Genomic DNA, 19,813 nt, shown 5'->3' on the forward strand with positions numbered 1-19,813 from the left:
TAGGATACCTGGTTGCTATTACCTCAAAACCCCGTAGCTCCGGCCCATCCCCGTCTCCATCTCTTCGCTCGCTCCTAGGACTAGGTGGTCTGCGGTGGCCACGACTGGTCCGCTGTACGCACCCGCGCCGGCGAGACGCGTGCCACCGCGTGTCCCGGCTCTGAACTCCAAGCCGGGGCCGACCTGCCCCGGTCACGGCGGAGCGATCGAGAGGCTCATCCGCTCGCAACACGACGTTGCACATCTTTTACTCTACCGGCGACGGAGGACGTGACTGCATCGTTTCGCACATGTTCTGACTGTGAGCCGCTCGCGTCGAAACACCGGCGACCGCGTGTCCGTCCTCCGGTCCTCCCCGGCGCGCGGCCCGGCTCTGACGTTTCGACCGGGGACCGGGCTGTGTGTGTTGCTGGTGGCTTGCCGCGATTGGTGTGTGTGTCGACTGGTCCACCGAACGTGGTGCAAGTGCAACAACCGGCAGCGTACGTGCATGGGGTGCGTGGCCTGCAGTGCAGCACAGTAGTGAGTAGTTCATTGCCCTGCAGAAGATCGGTCACGGCAGAGGGACGGACTGACCCACTGAACTTGGTGCGTGGCAAGTGTTGCCCCCCTCCATTCCGGGAACGGACCCCCTGCCACGGGGGAGAGAAGTTACGTAAGCTACAGTGCAACCTAGTGCAAAACAGAGAAGGAAATTCAGAGTTACTGTAGAAAGCAGGTATAGTAGGCAGTTACTGTTGACAGGAATAAATCTGAAATTTTTATTGCACCACAATTTTATTTGTATGTAGTTTTAGTAAATGTATACAGTAGATTTGTAATTTGCAAATTAATTCAAGTCATTTTAGCATTAATCATATGGATGTGAAGGAGGGAAGTCAGGGTTAGTGTAGCTTATCTGACTTCTCTTCTTCATGTTAGAGGATCCGGTTCCCTTCATTTCATAATCATAATGTAGTGCGCCCACGTTTTTCGAGATTTAACTTTGATCATAAATTTAACTAATATGGATGACTGCGACGGGAGCACGACAGATACCTTTAAATTCTTATTCGAAAGAAGTTTTCAAAGGTATAATTTTTCAGTGAAATGATTTATATATTATTGGCCAAATTTATGTTCAAAGTTGAATCTCAAAAAGTATTGGCGCACTACATTATGGAATGGAGGAAGTACTAAACAAATTATGTTGAAAATGTGGTTTTTAGACTACAAGCAGGGGTGTTACTCAAATGAAATCAGAGTGACTTCCCATTTACGATACTACTCAGGCCCTGTTTGGTTAAAAAGTCCTAGGACTTTTTCTAGTTCCAACTAAAAAGTCCCTAGTCCCTACCTGTTTGGTTCCAGGGACTAAACATGGACTAGAGGTTATTAAATAACATGCTAAAAGACCATGTTCCCCCTAGTAATGAACTAGAGGTTATTAATTTAGCAAGTGGGCAGGGGCAACTGTTGAAAAAAGTCTCCAAAAGACTCTCCCTCAGGGTCTTCTTTCTTTAGTCCCAAATGCCCACTTTTAGTCCCTAAAAATCTCTCATATTTGCTTTAGATGGGACTAAAAGGGACTTTTTTTAGTCCCTACACCAAAAAGTCCTTGTAAACAAACACCCTCTCACTCACGTAAGGTATAGCATTGTAGATTCCTTTATTTATTGCCATGCATGTAGTACACCATTTAATACGATATCACATTTTTTCCTCATTTAATTATATGCCACATCATTAAAAAAACTAGTTGACATGCATCCACTTAGGATATTCTCATTACGGTAGCCTTACTTATTCCCAGCCACGGAGCCATTTGTTAGTAACTTTTTTTTTTCTTAAAACACGGTGCAAGGATACATACAGTCATCTCAATTAACACGTACTAGTACGCCCTACCTCTACTTAATTTGGTATAGTGATTTGATACGTACGGTACTGGAGTACGGTGGACTTGGATTGTCTTGCGACGCATGTGCTCCACAAACACAAAGATATTAATACCAAATTAATAATACGCTCCTATACGGCTAGCTGCACTTGTGTGGTCGTGATGGAGTAGAGAAGAGGAGGATAATGTATAAAGCTCCCAATCGATCCACGTAGAAATGCCCATGCCTAAACAACCTGGTTGTGCAATTACCTATGCTCCTCATAGTGCGTACCTTTTATTTGAGTAGACATATATAGAGTGCGTGCGTGCATGAAAGGAAAGTCCGGGCGCTCATGCATGGGCGTGTACGTCTCGATCGCATCTTTTTCCTCTGCTCATGCATAGCTAGCACCAGCAAACATAGCATGCAGTGCACGTTCGGTCGACCGCGCGCATGCACACGCGTCTTTTCACATTGTGTTCGCGCATCATCATCCTAGTCGTGTCGTAGCGCCAAATAGGTGGGCATCCACTATGGATCATGCCTCTTTCTTTCTTTTTTAGCGAAATCGCTATGCTTTCTTCTTCTTTTTTTTGCGAAATCACTATGGATCATGCATGGAGCTCTTTTCATCGGTTCAAGGATACTTCCATGCCTCTTTTTTTGAGGGGAGGATACTTCCATGCCTAGAGTTAGAGACGAACTTAAGACATGCTCAATGGAGATTTACTGCATAAAACTCACTACTCTTTCTTTTACGGGGTTAAAAGGGATTTCATTGCTCAAGCTGGAGGGAGATCCTCCGAACATAGTTGTGGTACATTATCAAGGCTAGACTGAAGCCAAACTGCCATCTTAGCTTCTACATGACCAAAAGAGGCTAATCTATGACTGGCAACATTTTGGTGCCTACTAACATGAGCAATAGGGCTATCCCTTTCACCCAGAAGTAACTTGACTTCATTGATCATCATCGCGTTTTGTGATCTATGAAGGGATAGCTAAATTGGACCGTGCCTCAGCTTGTCGAATGAGAACATCTGGAGATGATACGTTTGCTTGTAGTACCCGATGATTAACACTTTGAAGGAAGTCGTGTATTCTGGCAAGGGTAGTCTCTCCTGCCCCTTCTTGCAGCAGTCCGCAGCGGTTAGAATGGCATAGCAGGTCACGATATACCCTGCAGCCGGCCACGAGAACGGGGGAGCATGTCGCACGTGGCGGCGAGCGGATTGCACACGGCCCACTGGGCGCCATCGTGTTGGGCACGCAGGAGGAGGAGGCCGCGGCGTGAGGGAAAAACGAGCGGAGGAGGCGACGGTCGGTGCCAAGCGGCGATCGTGGCGTCGGAACCAAGACGGGGGCAAGAGAGTACAGTCGCCGACAGATGAATCCGGCTAGAAAGGAGTTGGGTGCACCCTCCGGCCAGCGCACTTGCATGCATGTGTTCGACCCGCCCGTGTTGGCTAATCAGCCCCCGCTTTTGCATGGCCTGGTGGTCAATCGATCGGGGCAGTCAAACGCCCGCAGGATCGTGTGGTTGACGTTCCCGCGGATACGTAAGTGTCGGCCGGGGTGCATGGTGATTTCTTCGATGCAAGCGCGCTCACATGCATGTGTCCGACCCGCTTGTGTTGGTTAATCGCCTCCGGTTTTGCATGGCCTGGCAGTCGATCGGTCGGTGCAGTCAAAGGTCCGCTGGACTATGGAACAGTGTACATGTGATCAGACCGTAGGCACATGCATGCAGCTGCTGCGAAAGGCCCATCCCTGAACGATACATGCCGCCTAGACGCTAGGCGCTACACTGTATAGAGTGGGCGTTGCATACTGACTTAGCAATTTTTCGACAGACTGAGGTGCGATGCTTATCAGGTGTGTAGCGCCTTTCAGTCAGGCGCTGCACAGTGTTGTGTGACGCCTGGATGTCGGGAGCTATACGAAAGGGTCGGCGGAGTGGAATTCTTTTAAGAACAGTTCACTCTGTGAATTCATTTCAGCCACAGGTCAAATTTGTCGTTTTTGCCCACGTCGTGGCACAACGGAAAATTGTGGCGGCATCGTCGACGCGGCCGAGGTGTTAAATAATTAGGCATAATTTCCATGATTAATTCATGGGTATTAAGCATGACGAAAACTACTATTAACATGTGAATCTCAAGCATACTAGAAGCACTAAGCAACATGAACAGCGGCAGCACAACATCGCAAAACATGACACTGACAAACATGTTTAACCAAGGAGAGGAACACTGCAGTTATACCGATCGTTTGCAGATGAGGTAGTCGTTGGAGCAGCGATGTTGTTGATGACGACGTTGGCGACGACCGGTCGCAGAAGACGACGAGCAAGATCGCCCGACCTGGACGGTAGGCGAGCCGTACTTGAACCGACTAGGCTGTGACGCGTCCGTCACGACTCAATTTTCCTAAGCAGCAAAAATAAAGATAGAATTTGTCTCGTGCCGTGCGAGAGGAGGAGGAGGAGGAGGAGTGCGCGAGAGACTCTCTTATTCTCACTCACTTACAAGTGCTACAACATTCCACCTTATAAGGTGGTGTGCAACTCCTTCAACTTTCGTGGTGGGACTAAACTTCCCACTCCCACCCCTTGCTCGCACACATGGGTTTTTGAGATTTCAGAAATTGCTTATTGGGCTGCCCCATAAATGAGCCTAATATTCTAACACGAGGATCTCCAGGACGATGTCGTTCGGGAGCGCGGCGGCGAGATTGACCGATTCGGGAGAGACCTCGCAACGATCAGCGTCACTTGGCGAGCTCTCAGCCATTCGCCACGTGTCGCGCTCTGAACGCTCCCTCCGGATTTTTTTTATTTTTCCGCACGCGTTTTCGGCTTTTTAAACGGGGTTTCCCGGGTTTTTTCGACGTTTTGGTTTTTCCCCTGTCTTTCTTAGCTTTTCGATAAAAAACAAAATTGAAAATATTTTTTTCGCGAAAAACGCGTTTTCTTTTTTTTTTCTTTCGCAAAAGTCACGGTTTTTTCTTCCGCGAGAGGCACTGTTGTGCTTTAGCGAGAGTCACGGCCGTGCCTTTCAGAAACGGAAAAACAAAACACGTTTTCTGTTTTTTTTTTCTTTCACGGGAGTCACGGTTTTGCTTCCGCGAGAGGCACGGTTGTGTTTTCGCGAGGGTCACGTCCGTGCCTCTTGGAAAGGGAAAAACAAAACGCGTTTTCTGTTTTTTTTTCTTTCGTGAGAGTCACGGTTTTGCTTCCGCGAGAGGCACGGTTGTGCTTTCGCGAGAGTCACGGCCGTGTCTCTTAGAAAGGGAAAAAATACGCGTTTTCTGTTTTTTTTTCTTTCGCGAGAGTCACGGTTTTGCTTTCGCGAGAGGCACGGTTGTGTTTTCGCGAGAGGCATGGGCGTGAGGCATGGGCGTGCCTCTTTCGGAAAGGAAAAAAAAAACATGCTCTAGTTCGGTTTTTTCGCCCGATTTTTTTGTCCGGTTTTTTTCGTGAAAAAAAGTTCATCAAAACCTAACAACATGGGATCTAGTTTTGAAGATCTCGACGCGAGAAATCAAATGGTGAAAACGGTTCGAGATTTGGACGCACGGTTTAAGAGATAAAACATTTTGAATAAACGGATCTACGAAAAAAAAGAAAAACTCTCAGGTTGCGACAAGTGGCGCGCTGCATGTGCACCACTTGTCGCGAACTAGAAAAGTGAAGTATTCTTTGCAACGAGTACTCTTTAATTAGTGATTTCGCCGATTCGGCCATGCAGGTTTCCATCCTCCCTCCGGGGGCGATTGATCTGAGCGGCGTACGTGTTAATTCGTTGGGCCCGATGGACGTAGGTGCGCGCGTCCGTTTTGTGTTGGAGTCGCGGAAGTGGACTTTGCTACTTTAGTATGAGCCGATCGAGCAACGACGCACCTAATTAAACATAGGCGACTCCGTCAAAAACTAAAACTACGCGAACTCATCTGTGGTTGAATGGTTAGAGGGACAATGGTAATCCTAGTCCACCAGAGTTCAAGTCTTGATGCTCGCACTATTCCTGAATTTATTTCAGGATTTCTGGCGATGCGTTTTCAGTTGGGGGAGACGTTCCCATCGACAACGAGACATCTACGGTGACTTCGTAAATCTCAAGATGATATATCGGCTCAGTCTTTTCAAAGGTGCTCATAGGAGTAGGGTGTGCGTGTGTGCGTTCATAGGAATGAATGTATGTGCGTGTATATGAGCGGTTGTGTCTGTACTGATGTTAAAAAAGAAACTAAAACTATGTTACATCATTGATTTCTTGCACAAGAAAAGAGTCACGAAATAATTCTCGACAATCAAACTGCTCCCAATTGATACTTTCTCCATCTTGCCCTGCTTTGAAAAAGTGTTCACAACTTTGAAAAAGTTTGCAAAATCAAAAAAATGTTCCATGATTTGAAAGATGACCATGATTTTTCATTTTTTGGGAATTTGAAAAAAAGTTAAAGAATCCATAAAAACAAGCTCGTGGATTCAAAAAACACTGTTCACAAATTTGGGAAAATTTTCCCAATTAAAGAAAATGTTGACGAATTCTATAAAATGTTCATGAATTTTAAATAAGTCCATGATTTTTTTTTGGTAAATACGAATACTTGTTCAAGTATTCTTGAAATGTCCACAATTTTTTGAGAAATGCAAAGTTTAAGAAAAGTCATGATTCCAAAAAAAAATCACGGATCTTATTTTTTGTGAATTAGTAAAATGTATGAGAATTGAAAAATTGTTCACATATTTAAAAAAATCACTTCTTTGAGATATTTCGTGAGAAAAATGTTCACAGGTTCAGAAAAATATTCATGGATTTGAAAAACATTGATGAAATTTAGAAAGTTCATGAATTTGATTCGTTTCGTGAAATCAAATTAATATTTATTAACTTTAAAAAGTTCAAGAATTTTAAAATGAGGAAAATTGAAAAGAAAAACCTATATTAAAAAGAATCCGAAAAAAACAGAAGAAAAGGGCAATAAAACCCCGCCGAAAAATCTGGACTAGAGCCTTGCCAAAACCAGGACTTGGTGGTAGAGAAAGACGGAGGCAAGGCCAAATAGGGAATTCCTTGCTTAATTCTAGTCGGACACGGACTGGTTGACAGCGTGGCCGGCCCGTCGCCCGGAGCTATAAAGTGCTTGGCGCGGCATGGAAGGAACACGCCCAGTTGATTGAATCCAATACCGCAGAGGAAGCCACGATAGCTCGCTCGCCCTCTCGCCATCTTTCCCAGACGCTGATCGCTCTTGCTCGAACCTCCGTATAAACCACCGGCACACCCCCGTCTCCGGCGACCGTCCACGCGCGCGGCGACCCTCTTCGTCGATCGCGCCACGCTCTCTAGTGGTGACAACAGCTCGATCGTCTTCTGTTTTCCTGCAGCTCGTCAATCTCATAATCATGTTTGTTACCATATTTTCTTTTCAGTTTCAAACATGGCGGCCGGAGGATTAATGGAGCAGGACCTAAGAAATCTTGATGTCACAAAGCTCCACCCTTTGTCACCTCAAGTTATCTCACGCCAAGCCACCATCAACATTGGTACTGAGTACTGACACCACCACTCTTTCCCTTTTGGCACCGTTTTTTTGATCTTCACTACTTTTACTTCATGTTAACCCCCAGGTACAGTTGGTCATGTGGCCCACGGGAAGTCTACCGTTGTGAAAGCTATAGCCGGAGTTCAGGTATATATATACCATCATTCGTTATGTTTGCAACAGTTTCTTTTCAAGTTCTTAACCTGAATTCTGTATATATATGCCTGACAAGTGACAAGCATATATCACAGTTATCAGTGACTGCTTGTGAGTTTGTGCTATTACTTACTTAGTTGTGCCATGCATATATTATTTTTTGGTATATGAACGAGTAAACTACACATATACTTTATTTATGCTAGGAATACATTGCAGATGTCTTTAAACCTGATTCACAAAAGTTTGACCTGACCTGGTGGGAACTCATTTTGTTGGCTTTTGATGTGTGTTTCCATCCGTAGTTTATTTTGTATAATATTCTAACGAATGCCTTTATTTTGTTTTGTAGACTGTTCGCTTCAAGAATGAGCTTGAACGTAACATCACTATCAAGCTGGGTTATGCTAATGCAAAAATCTATAAATGCGAGGACGACAGGTGTCCACGACCAATGTGCTGCAAGTATGTTGAATTTTCAAATCATGCACCGAAAATTATGATTTCATTACTCTAGATTTTATTACTTTCACCTTCTTTACAGTTTAAAGCAAAGAACTTGAGGGGCACTGTTCTATACTCATATATATTATTGAACCTGTCTGTGCATATGATTATTTTCTATTGAATATATGGTAGTATACTCATGATTGGAGTATCAAATTTGATCTCCAGATATTAAATAGCGTACGATTATTTACCACACACACTCACAATTACTGCTCTGTTTTTTAAGCTCTTGTACACTATTTGACTTCTGTTCAATTATGTAAAGGGCTTAGAGCATCTCCAGCCGTTGGCCCCCCCAGGACGCATAAAAATCGCCCCCTGGGGGCGAGCCGGCGATTCGTTCGGCGCTGGGGGCGGTTTTGCGCCCAGTCGTCGGCCCCAGTCGCCGATTTTGGCCCACTTTTGAAGCCCCATTTCGGCGAAAAAGGCCCATATGGGCGAGAATAGGCCCATATTCTGCGTGGTTCGCCGTGGCTCGGCGTTCAAGTATCAACATAAATATTTCCAATGCATGCAGTCGATGCTTCCAAGCATCCCAGGAAATCCTCTTGCTGCATTCTGTGCTAGGATCCGAGCAGGTGTCTTCCGCATTGGGTGTTCTCAAGTATTGCGGTCCAAACATTGCCACCACTGCCCGACAGAACTTGTAGAAACACTCTATGCTGGTGGACTCGGCCATGCGCCCATAGTCGTCCTGTGAGTCACCGGGAGCTCCGTATGCAAGCATCCTCATCGCTGTCGTGCATTTCTGGATGGAGGTGAATCCAAGTTTGCCGGTGCAATCCATCTTGCATTTGAAGTAGTTGTCGAACTCCCGGATGGAATTCACAATCCTGAGAAAAAGCTTTCTGCTCATCCGATAACGGCGCCGAAATGTTCTGTCGCCGTGAAGTGGAGCATCGGCGAAGTAGTCGGAGTAGAGCATGCAGTAGCCTTCGAGACGATGCCGGTTCTTTGCTTTCACCCGCCCCGGCGCCGAGCCACCTCGCCGCGGCTTTTCATTGCTCGCCAGCAGCTGGGCGAGCACCATGAGATGCTCTTCTTCCTGGACGCCGGCCTCGGCTTCCTCCTCCAGCAGCGCGGCGAGCACTTCCTCGTCATCCGAGTCCATCGCCGAGGCAGGCAAATCGCCGAACACCTTGCGCGCGGTGGGCGTGCACCCGCCGCTAAACTGCCCCTCCGCGGCAGGAAACGGCGGCCGGAAACACCCAGCTGGTGTCGGAGGGGCTGCCGCGGCGAACCTCTGCTATTTTTCCGGCGGGGAATGGCTATCTACCGGTGAAGGGCGGCGGGGCGGCGCCGGGATATACCTAGTGGCGGCCGAGAGTGCGGGGGGTGGGAGGCGAATCGGGGAAGAAAATCTTGACTTTTCACCTGACGGCGTGGGCCAGCCGCGCTTTTCCCTTGCGCCGGAGCCCCAAGCGCCCCCAGCGCGCCGGGTTCGGCCTGCGGCCGCCGGGCGGAAAAAAGGGCCGAACCGGCGCTTTTCGTCGTCCTGGGGGCGCGACTGGGCTTTTTTTGGCGCCGGCACCGAAAAAGTCGCCTAGGAGGGCCTGTTGAGGGCGCGGCTGGAGATGCTCTAATGGAAGCAGAAAAGAAGATTCTCCTGCCTGTGATGTCCCTGGGTTTGAAAACACTAGGATGAAGCTTCTGAGACATGTTTTCTTTGTTGATTGTCCAGTATGATGAAGCCTCCCCTGCCCTGTTACTGTTATGAATGTTTTTTTTGTATTCTCTCCGTCCGAAAAAACTTGTCCCAAGTTTGTTCCTCAAATGGATGTATCTATCACTAATTTGGTGCTAGATACATCCATTTGAGGGACAAGTTTTTTCGGATGGAGGGAGTACAGTTCTAGTACACTAACATTGTCCTACCCAGGTGATTAGCAACATTGTCGATCAGCTTGTTTGCTGTCAATTATATGTATTTATGATCATAAAGTTTCTCCATCTCTTTGAACAGGGACACGACATTCTCATGGCCACAATGCTTAATGGAGCAGCTATCATGGATGGAGCCTTGCTTTTGATAGCAGCAAATGAGAGCTGCCCACAACCCCAGACATCCGAGCATCTGGCGGCTCTTGCGGGTCTCAAACACCTCATAATTCTGCAGAATAAGATTGATGTTATCCAGGAGAGTGCAGCAATGAATCAGCATGAAGCAATCCAAAAATTCATCCAGGTAACTACTGTTCGTCGTTTCTCTTGTTATAATTAGTACATGTCTTGCCTTTACGGTTTGATCTTTACTCCCATTTGTGTATGTAAGGGCACGAAAGCTGAAGGTGCTCCTGTGGTGCCAATATCCGCCCAGCTCAAGTACAACATTGATGTCATCTGTGAATATATTGTGAAGAAAATCCCCATTCCAGAGAGGAACTTCACATCACCTCCCAACATGATTGTCGTTCGCTCCTTCGATGTCAACAAGCCCGGTTCAGAGGTTAATGAGATCAGGGGTGGGGTGGCAGGTGGCACCATCCTCAGGGTATGTAGATGTAGATGCTCAGTCTCAAGATTGTAGGTGTTGTTTTTTTCTCCTGTGGTGAATAATGTTGATCCTCTTATTTACAGGGAGTCCTGAGGGTGAACCAAAATATCGAAGTTCGCCCTGGCATGGTCTTGAAGGATGCGAGCGGCAAAATCAAATGCTCCCCGATCTACTCGAGGATCGTCTCGCTCTATGCCGAACAGAATGAACTCCAATTTGCTGTGCCCTGCCGGGAGGGCTTATTGGCGTGGGAACGACCATGGATCCGACTTTGAGTCGTGCAGATAGGCTGACTGGGCAGGTCCTGGGAGAAATCGGGTCGCTCCCTGATGTGTTTGTGGAGCTTGAGGTTTGTCAAATCTTTCATTCTTTGTTCCAAAACAGAGATATACTCTAGCTGTTAATGGCATCCTTGGACTACATGGGTTTGTCAAATCTTTCATTCTTTTTTCCAAAACAGAGATATACTCTAGCTGTTAATGGCATCCTTGAGGTTTGTCAAAGTTTTTATTACCTCTGTAACTTAATATAAGATGTTTTTTGACAGTATATCAGTGTCAAAAGCGTCTTATATTTTGATACGGAGGGAGTATAATTTTAGCCAAAAACAGAGATGGATGTTAATAACATTTCCTTGGACTATATTGCTTTGCAGATCAACTTCTTACTTCTCCCAAGTCTTCTGGGTGTGAGATCAAAGGGTGCGGAGAAGGCAGGGAAGGTCGCCAAGCTCAGCAAGCGTGAGATCTTGATGCTTAACATAGGGTCAATGTCGACTGGCGCCCGCGTGGTCGCTGTTAAGCCCCTGTCTGCACAAGCATAGGCGAGAAGGTCGCCCTGAGCCGCCGTGTCGACAAGCATTGGCGCCTCATCGGATGGGGCCAGATCCAAGCTGGCGCAATGCTTGAAATCCCGGTCTGAATGAAACTGCTTTTTGCACAACAAGAGAAGAAATGTGGAAGGATAGAGAGCTCCTCCTAGGTGTTGTTTTTGTACATGAGTTTGAATGTCTTCTAGTCTTTGCGGGTCATCGTCCCAGATTTGTCTATGCAACTACTCCCTCCATTCCTAAATAGTTGTCTTTCTAGAGGTTTCAAATGGTGACTACATACGGAGCAAAATGAGTGAATCTACACTTCAAAATATGTCTATATACATCCGTATGTGGTGACCATTTGAAATCTCTAGAAAGACAAATATTTAGGAACGGAGGGAGTAGATTGCTTTTTTGTGTGTACGAATTGAGGATCTGTTACTTGCCATGTTATCATGCTCGTGGACTCGTGGTTGGTTCAGATTTACATAATCTCTCACTGTGTTACTATTATGCCTTGTGTTGAACATATTTCAATTGGTTTGAAGTATTTTTTTCGGATAAAAGGGGCCACATGGCCCCCATTTTCATTATGGAAATGGTGTCAAACAACATCCAGGCCGAGCCATTACACCCATCTAACAACGCACCAGCCAAAGCAACAACATAGACAACCTACATCCTCAAAAATCTAAACTATACCTACAGGACTGACAACAAGAGCACCAAAAGCTAACCAGCTCTGAATATTACGGGCACATCAAATCTTTTTGATAATTTTGATGAGTTTTAATGCTACAGGGATGCGAGTGGTAAAATCAATGCTCCCCGATCTACAGTGAAATCGGTGTCTATTGCAAACTGCAAACTTCAATATTCACTAAGAACTTATCTAAATTGATGCAACTTTTATTGGGTACAACTCATCACTCATCACTAGGTTACTACCTCAAGACTAGTTTACAGGGCCCATCGTATTCCGGGCCTAACTTTGACCACATCTTTAACCAACAAAATATAAGATTTTTTTTTCTGAAAAGGGGGGTTCGCCCCGGCCTCTGCATCAGAACGATGCATACGGCCATGATTATTAATAAGCAAAAGGTCTTACACAAGTCTTGTTGTCTCAATCAAGGAATAAAAGGCTCACAAAGAGCTAAAAGGAAAAGAGAAGCCACAACCGGCTGGCAAAAACGATAGGAACTAAATGCCTATCCTATTACATGACCGCCATCCAAACCAGTTGAAAATATCCCGAGCTACCATCTCCCATCGGATAGATCCTGTAACCAAACACTCCCTGGCCTCCGTCGGAGCGAGTAGCGACCACATACAGACCAACGCAGTGGCTCGGAAAATAACCTGCAAAAAATGAATATTTGTTGTTCTGTTAAAGACCAAATCATTTCTGCAGTTCCAGACTGCCCATAATAAAGCACATACTCCTACACGAATGTGTCTCGCTGTTGCAAAATCTATCTCATCAAGCCACGTCCCAAATAACGTGTTGATAGAGTTCGGAGGAGTGATGTTGAAAGCTATGTGAACCGACCACCACAGTATTTTTGCCAGAGGGCAATCTAGAAAAAGGTGTTTGATTGACTCATGTTGGTCGCAAAAGCTACATCTTGAAGATCCCGTCCAATTGCGTTTTGCCAAATTATCCTTAGTTAAAATAACTTGTTTATGCACAAACCACATAAACACTTTGATTTTCAAAGGTACTTTGACTTTTCAAACATGCTTTGAACGAGGAATCACGCTAGAGTTGATTACATCCAAGTACATGGATTTGACTGAAAACTCTCCATTCTTAGTTAGCTTCCAGCATAACCGATCGGGCTGTTGAGACAATTGAACATCCATCAATCTTCTCACAAGATTGAGCCAGGCTTCCCAACAGTTTCCCACTAGCGTCCTCCTAAATTGAATATTGAGCGGAATGGACTGGAGTACTGAAGCCACATACGCGTCTCTACGCTGAACAATACTATACAGAGACGGATATTGGAGTGCAAGGGGCGTGTCCCCTAGCCATGTATCCTCCTAGAATCTCGTAGTGGTACCGTTTCCAATTATGAACCTTGTCCTGTTGAAAAAGAGTGATTTGACTCTCATCAATCCCTTCCAAAAAGGCGAATCAGTCGGCCTCACTGTCACCTGGGAAAAGGTCTTGGAGTGAAGGTACTTATTATGCAGCAGTTGAGCCCATGTGGCCTCCGTCTCAATCGAAAGTTTGAACAACCACTTGCTAAGAAGACATTTGTTCTTCACCTCCAAAATTTCAATGCCTAGACCTCCTTGGTCTTTTGGCCGACAAATGATATCCCACTTAGCATGTCTGTACTTTCTTTTTAGTTCATCGCTCTGCCAAAAGAATCGTGATCGATAGAAGTCTAGCCTTTTCCGGACCCCAATAGGTACCTCGAAAAAGGAAAGAAGAAACATGGGCATACTCGTGAGGACCGAATTAATGAGAATTAACCGGCCTCCGTATGACATCAGCTTGCCCTTCCAGCAGCTCAGCTTGTTTTCAAATCGATCCTCAATGCACTTCCATTCTCTGTTTGTCAGCTTACGATGGTGGATTGGTATACCCTAAACAAAATATAAGATACATGCCACAAAAAGTGTACCACTAAATTGAAGTGGCTCCCTCCCAAGACCACCCTCGAAGAAGTAACCAGCTCCATGGGTGGCGAAGTAGGGGATGGAGCAGAGGCCGCCTACCTCGGGCTCCCTCCAAGGATCTCAGCCGAGTGGGTAACCAGCTCCATCACCTCCAAGGTCGTCGACACATGAACCAGTGACCTCGCCGGGGGAAGCGGAGGCGGCTCCTGCTCCGCTGGATCGATCCCTGGTCTCGACCCTGTCCCTGCAGAGGTGGCTAGGCGCCAAAACCACCCCAAAGGAACCAAACCGAACCTGGTGCAGTTCCCTTGTCCAAAGGGGCGTTTGTAGTCTGATTAGGCTGCCCGACGGATTTAGAAACGTCCCCACACTTGTCGTGGTCCATGGTATCATCTTGTCGCTTGGCGTGGTCCATGGTACATAATCTCTCACTGTCACCATTATGCCTTGCGTTGAACATATTTCAATCGGTTTGGACTATCTTTTTTCCGATAAAACGGGCCATTGGCGTCTCATCGGGTTCATCATGAAGGATGAGCCTGAACAGGTACTGAGCTAGAATGTTATACAAGGAAGCCAATCAAAGAGGTAAAAACGTTGGAGTGGGCCAAACATATAAATTTAGAGCATTTTGAGCTAAGAATCTAGGGGTGCTTTTAGGGGAAGAGAGCATCGGGGACCATGACTACGCGTTCAGGTACGGACCAAAATTAGAAAAGAAGTAGGGGAGCATACTTTTGCAATATTAAAAGGTTTAGGGAAGCAAGTTAGCATAGTGGATGAGAGTATAAAAATGTTACAAGAACAATTGGATCTTGTTGAATCATCTCAGTCGAAAATGGCTGACACACAAGCTATGTTGTTAGGAAGAATTTCAGCTGAAAAAGAAATACCGAGGCACAACAAAAAAGCCCACAACCTCCTCATCCTCCTTTATTTATTGGGGATTGGTTAGAAATGCCCTAACCGATCCTCTAAACTTAACTCCCTAAAAAATCATGTGCATCCGAAATCGCCGGCGAAGATACTTCTCCAGATAGGTTGCATCAGGGTTGAAGTAATCTCTCATAATCTTGACATGGCCCTCCGCTCTATCTCGATTGATGTGCATATGGCCGAATTGTGATCTTCCTCTTGGCCACCGCAAATCCTCGTTGAAGATCATGGCAACGACCATTCCCAAGTTGTCATCGTCTTTTTTCTCCTCCTCCGACGAAGAGTCGTCGAAGATCATCTCCCTCAACCTCTTCATCTACGCTACAAATGACTAGGTTCAATTCAATTGCCAAAAGGAAAAATGAGATAAGAAAGCACTAAAGCTCACCTAGGCAATCCATCGAATACTTCAACCCTGATTTGGTGTGTGCTTCTGGCGATGGGATTGACGCGGCGATGGCAGCGATAGAGCTTGATTTCGATAACGACAACAACCGGTGGGTGTCTCGGAATGGGGCAGGAGGGCAACCGAGACATCGGGGTGTTGACGGAGGCAAAGGGTGGTCGCCGGAGGCAACGCCAATGACAATACGGCGTGGGGTGGGGAGGACACATGCGCGGGGTGGGAGGGCAAAACTTTTACTCCAGTGGTGGACAGCCGAGTATATTTGAGAGTCGGGGCGGCTCCGGAGTAAAAGTTCTATTCCTCTACCAGTGATAACGGGTCAGTTAGGTGTGATTTAGAGGAGGAAACCCGATTTTTTTACTGCTCTAACATGTTTCAGGGATTAGAGAACCTATACTTAGTAACTACAGTTGCATAACTGTGGCATTTAAAAATTAATACTAGTACACAGCCGGCCGTGAGTGATGGGAAGTGAATGCTTCTCACACTCAGTCTGTCTGGTGCTTTGTTTATATTACGAGGCCTTGAAAGCAACCTGTCTTATTGAACTTTAAGCTCAAATATTGTACTGTATTGTTTTATTGTAAATCAATTCTTCGTCTGATTGTTGATGAAACATGTTGAAAGTTCAGGTCTGTTTCTCGAACTTTGAAATGGTGTGGATGCTACATGATTTTAAGAGCTGCCTTGACTTGTTTAGCTGGAGTAGGCAGCTTGATGTGGGTAATGACGGGTTCACATGCCAAGTTTATTTTATTGGGTTGACCCATCAAATCTGAGAAGCAATCTCTGTGCAAGAACCTGCAGACTACTTGGCTCCTAAAACTGTCAGGGTGTCACCTGCATGTTTTGACAATAATCCATGATCTGTTGCTTCTCAAGGCGCTGTTTCTAGACTTCATTTCAGAAATGATTCTGATCCAACTTATGGACTTCTACTCGGCATTCTTTTAGTTTGAGCATTGTAGGAATGATTCATTTCTTATTATGTGAAGTATAAGCATGAATAGCTTTGCATCATATATTGAAAAACAGAGCCCAGAGGTGAGATGGCTTAACCTGATATGGTGGCTAACTGTTCGAGAGGCTGGGAGAGGACCTAGCTGCTAGGGCTCGCCAATCATTTGTTGATTCATCCATTCAGGGGAGGCCGTGCCATGGGAGCTGGCCTTCCAGATCCAAGAACAAATATGTATGAGCTTTCGTGCTGAATATGCATCCAGTTATGCAGTATGTGCAGTTTGCATGCTCCAAGTTTTCTCGATGGTGATTTTGAAATAGTCCGGCCATGCTTCACAGTTCCGTTCTGTAGTAGTGGTATTTTTCTCTGGTCCAATTATTGGATCTCTTATCTCTATTTGGTCTCTGAACATTCAGGCAGAACATTTGTTGTCCTTCGGAGGTACCAGGAGGTGATTGATGTCGTCTATCTTAGTTCACTCATTTGTTTTCGTTCCTTGGTTTGAAATACTGACATGAATAGCATGCATATTTGTTTGGTGCGTAAAAGATATCTAGGTTCTCAGCATTCATATAATTATATTCTCTTGGCACAGATCATGCGATTTCCCATCATTTTCTTCACATCAAGATACAAACATCAAACCAAAATTGATGATATTGTGATCCCTTCTCTATCCGTGTATACTAATAGAAAGGTGATTGTGATGCAATGCATCCCTTTATTTAAATTCCTTACCCTACCTACAATATTTCCTTCAGTCTTACAGTCTGTTAAATTTGTATCCTAATAAAAATCTTAACACTGTGGAAAACTTTCTTTTATATTTGTTTGAGAAATTATGTGTCAATTGGTAATCAATCGAGCGTTGAAAATGTCCATTGTCTGCACCTAAACCATTGTGTGTATCTGACACTGGAGCATTCACGCCAATATCAGTTTCGAGTCTGCAAGGTTTGAAAGTACAGTTGCAAAGTAAAGGCCAGCCGAAGCTATAACCGAGCGTGGCAAAGCGCGCCTGTTCTTCTAGTAGTTAATAGTAGAGTAAAATGCATTCGTGGTCACTGAACTTGTGTCGAAAACTCACTTTGGTCATTATACTTAAGAATACGATCAATACGGTCATTATATACGACTTGAGGTGATTATACGGTCACTGTCTCAACGTATAGCTCCGTATTTTACTCTGTTAATTGGTCAAACACCCCAACACCCTCTCTTTTGCCTTTATGCAGGCCCACTTGTCAGTCAAAAAAAAAACAATATGCGTGGCAGGGGAATAGAACCAGTGATCTATTGCAGCACCGCCCAACCTGCTATCCAACTGACCGCAGGATCGAGCTTTGGACAATTAGAGCGACATTATTATGCTTGGTGGTGTCTCCGCTGCGTGTGTGCAGGCATGCATGCTATCGTTCGTGGGCGGGACGAGGCTTCCTGCTTCTTCTGCATGCTACGTCTGTGTTCCTGACCCTTCCTGTCTCCATCCAACAATTCTTGTACTCTGCCACGGGGCCATTTTTATACGGCAATCCTATTCTTACGTGCAAGTTCTACAAAAAGTCTTACGTACTAGTGTAGTTTGAGCCGGTCCGTAACACGTTCTGTTGTAGGCAGTTTTTCCCCCCTCTCACATTACTCAGATTTTGTAAGAGTTGTACGTAGGAGGATTTCTGTTTTTATACCTCTGTATATACATATATTACGTAACTATACATATATAGGACGTTTGCCGTCTTCTCCCATAGGCGCATCCCTCAGGGCACGCCGCTCCACTCCATGCTGCACGCCATCGCCACTTGCACTCCGACGAGCCCAGGCACCATCGCCGCATGCATTGCGCACCTCCAGGCTGAGAAGCAGGTATACTAGCTAGTATAGTATCCTCTCAGCTACCTTCCCTCCTTAACCATCTTCTTGAGCTCCACGCGCATGCATATTCATGCAGCCAACAGTGAGGAATAACGTGTTCTCGACCAGCGTCTAGGGCACAAGCAGTTGAGCGCGGTGTCCTCACTTGAACATGGCCATGTACCTGTTCATCAGCATGCACGCGCAGCCACACATGCCTTAGCTCGACATCGTGGACACTACTAGGAAAACGGTTTTTAACGACGGTATATGTGGTCGCTAAAACTTGAATTGTGGTTGTTAATGGTCATTAACGACCACAATTTGCTGGTCGTAATAGGCTCCCTCGTTAAAAGTATAACAACCACTGTGGTCGTTACTAATGTAACGACGGGGTAGTGTGTTGTCGTCAATCCCGTGGAAATAACGACCACACTCAGTATGAACGACCACCTTTTTCATCGCTAATAATATTCCTATGGTTACCAAAGTATCCTTAACAACCTCTTTATAGTATCAACAACCACTCTCTTCACTATTATGATATCCTTCGAATAACTTATATTCAGTAATAACTTTTCGTTCAGTGATCACTTTATGAATCTTTCGACATTTGAATAGTAACATCCACATTAACATAGAAACATAAGTATATGAATTGAAAGATAACCACTTTTCTTAATAGAAATCAGGTAAATTAACAAAATTCTGACATGCGATTCTGGAATTAAAATATACAATATCTGATTCAAAAGCATTGCTTATATGAGCAATGTACTTTCTCATGTCTAACTGGAAAACGAGAAACTAGAAAAGATAATATTTAATAATCTTCAATCGAGGGACACCATCGTGTTGCTTGAATGGATATCATTCTTCATTGGCGGTTACAATTCCTTCGAATGCTTCTAAATATTTACGATGGACCATCAGTCCTACAAAACGTTGAGTACTTTATGAAAGTCAATCCATGTAAATAAATTGACAGAACGCATGGCATATAAAATATATGTATAAGAACTACTTACTTGTTCATGCTGGCTTTCATGAGAACTATCACTTAGAGATGTACCAAACATAAGCCACTTAATTTCTGACACTTCTTGTACCACGCCATTGGACTTTTCTTCAAGTACAAGTTTCACTTGCTAGGGAAAAAAAATGACATTTTTACATAGCATCAAATTCACCCATATCATTTCCTATGTCACTGTCATTGTTAGCATCAACTTCATCTTTCATAGCTACAATATATTATGAGTAACTTGAAAACAATTAAATGTAGAAACAAATTCTCCATACAGTACAAACTAGTAAGAAACTCACTTTCGGAATCATCTGCATCCCAATTTGCACTGAACAAGAGTATTTGTCGGCGCATCATTTGTATCTAGGAAAGCAAGCAACCACGTTATATCTTGAATGATATTTTTAGGTTTGTGTAGTACCTTTTGTAGCTAACTCATATTTTTTTTCCATAGTTGCTCTTCTCGCATATGAGCCTCATTGTGATAACCTATAGTGTTAGTTTGAAGTGTGTGGAAAGTCTGTGCGAAGTAAAATTAAATTAAATAAGTGAATGTTTGATGTACTGAACGCTAAGAAAAGGTAAGTACAAGACTTCTTGTGTCACTGTTTATGA

General features: G+C 44.9%; 1 pseudogene; it reads left to right on the top strand.

Moving 5' to 3' along the window:
- The first annotated feature begins 7,307 nt into the window (after nucleotides 1-7,307).
- Nucleotides 7,308-11,493, top strand: LOC123161130 (eukaryotic translation initiation factor 2 subunit 3, X-linked-like; annotated as a pseudogene).
- The last annotated feature ends 8,320 nt before the right edge of the window (nucleotides 11,494-19,813 follow it).

Source organism: Triticum aestivum, chromosome 1D, assembly GCF_018294505.1.
Source record: "Triticum aestivum cultivar Chinese Spring chromosome 1D, IWGSC CS RefSeq v2.1, whole genome shotgun sequence".
NCBI lineage: Eukaryota > Viridiplantae > Streptophyta > Magnoliopsida > Poales > Poaceae > Triticum > Triticum aestivum.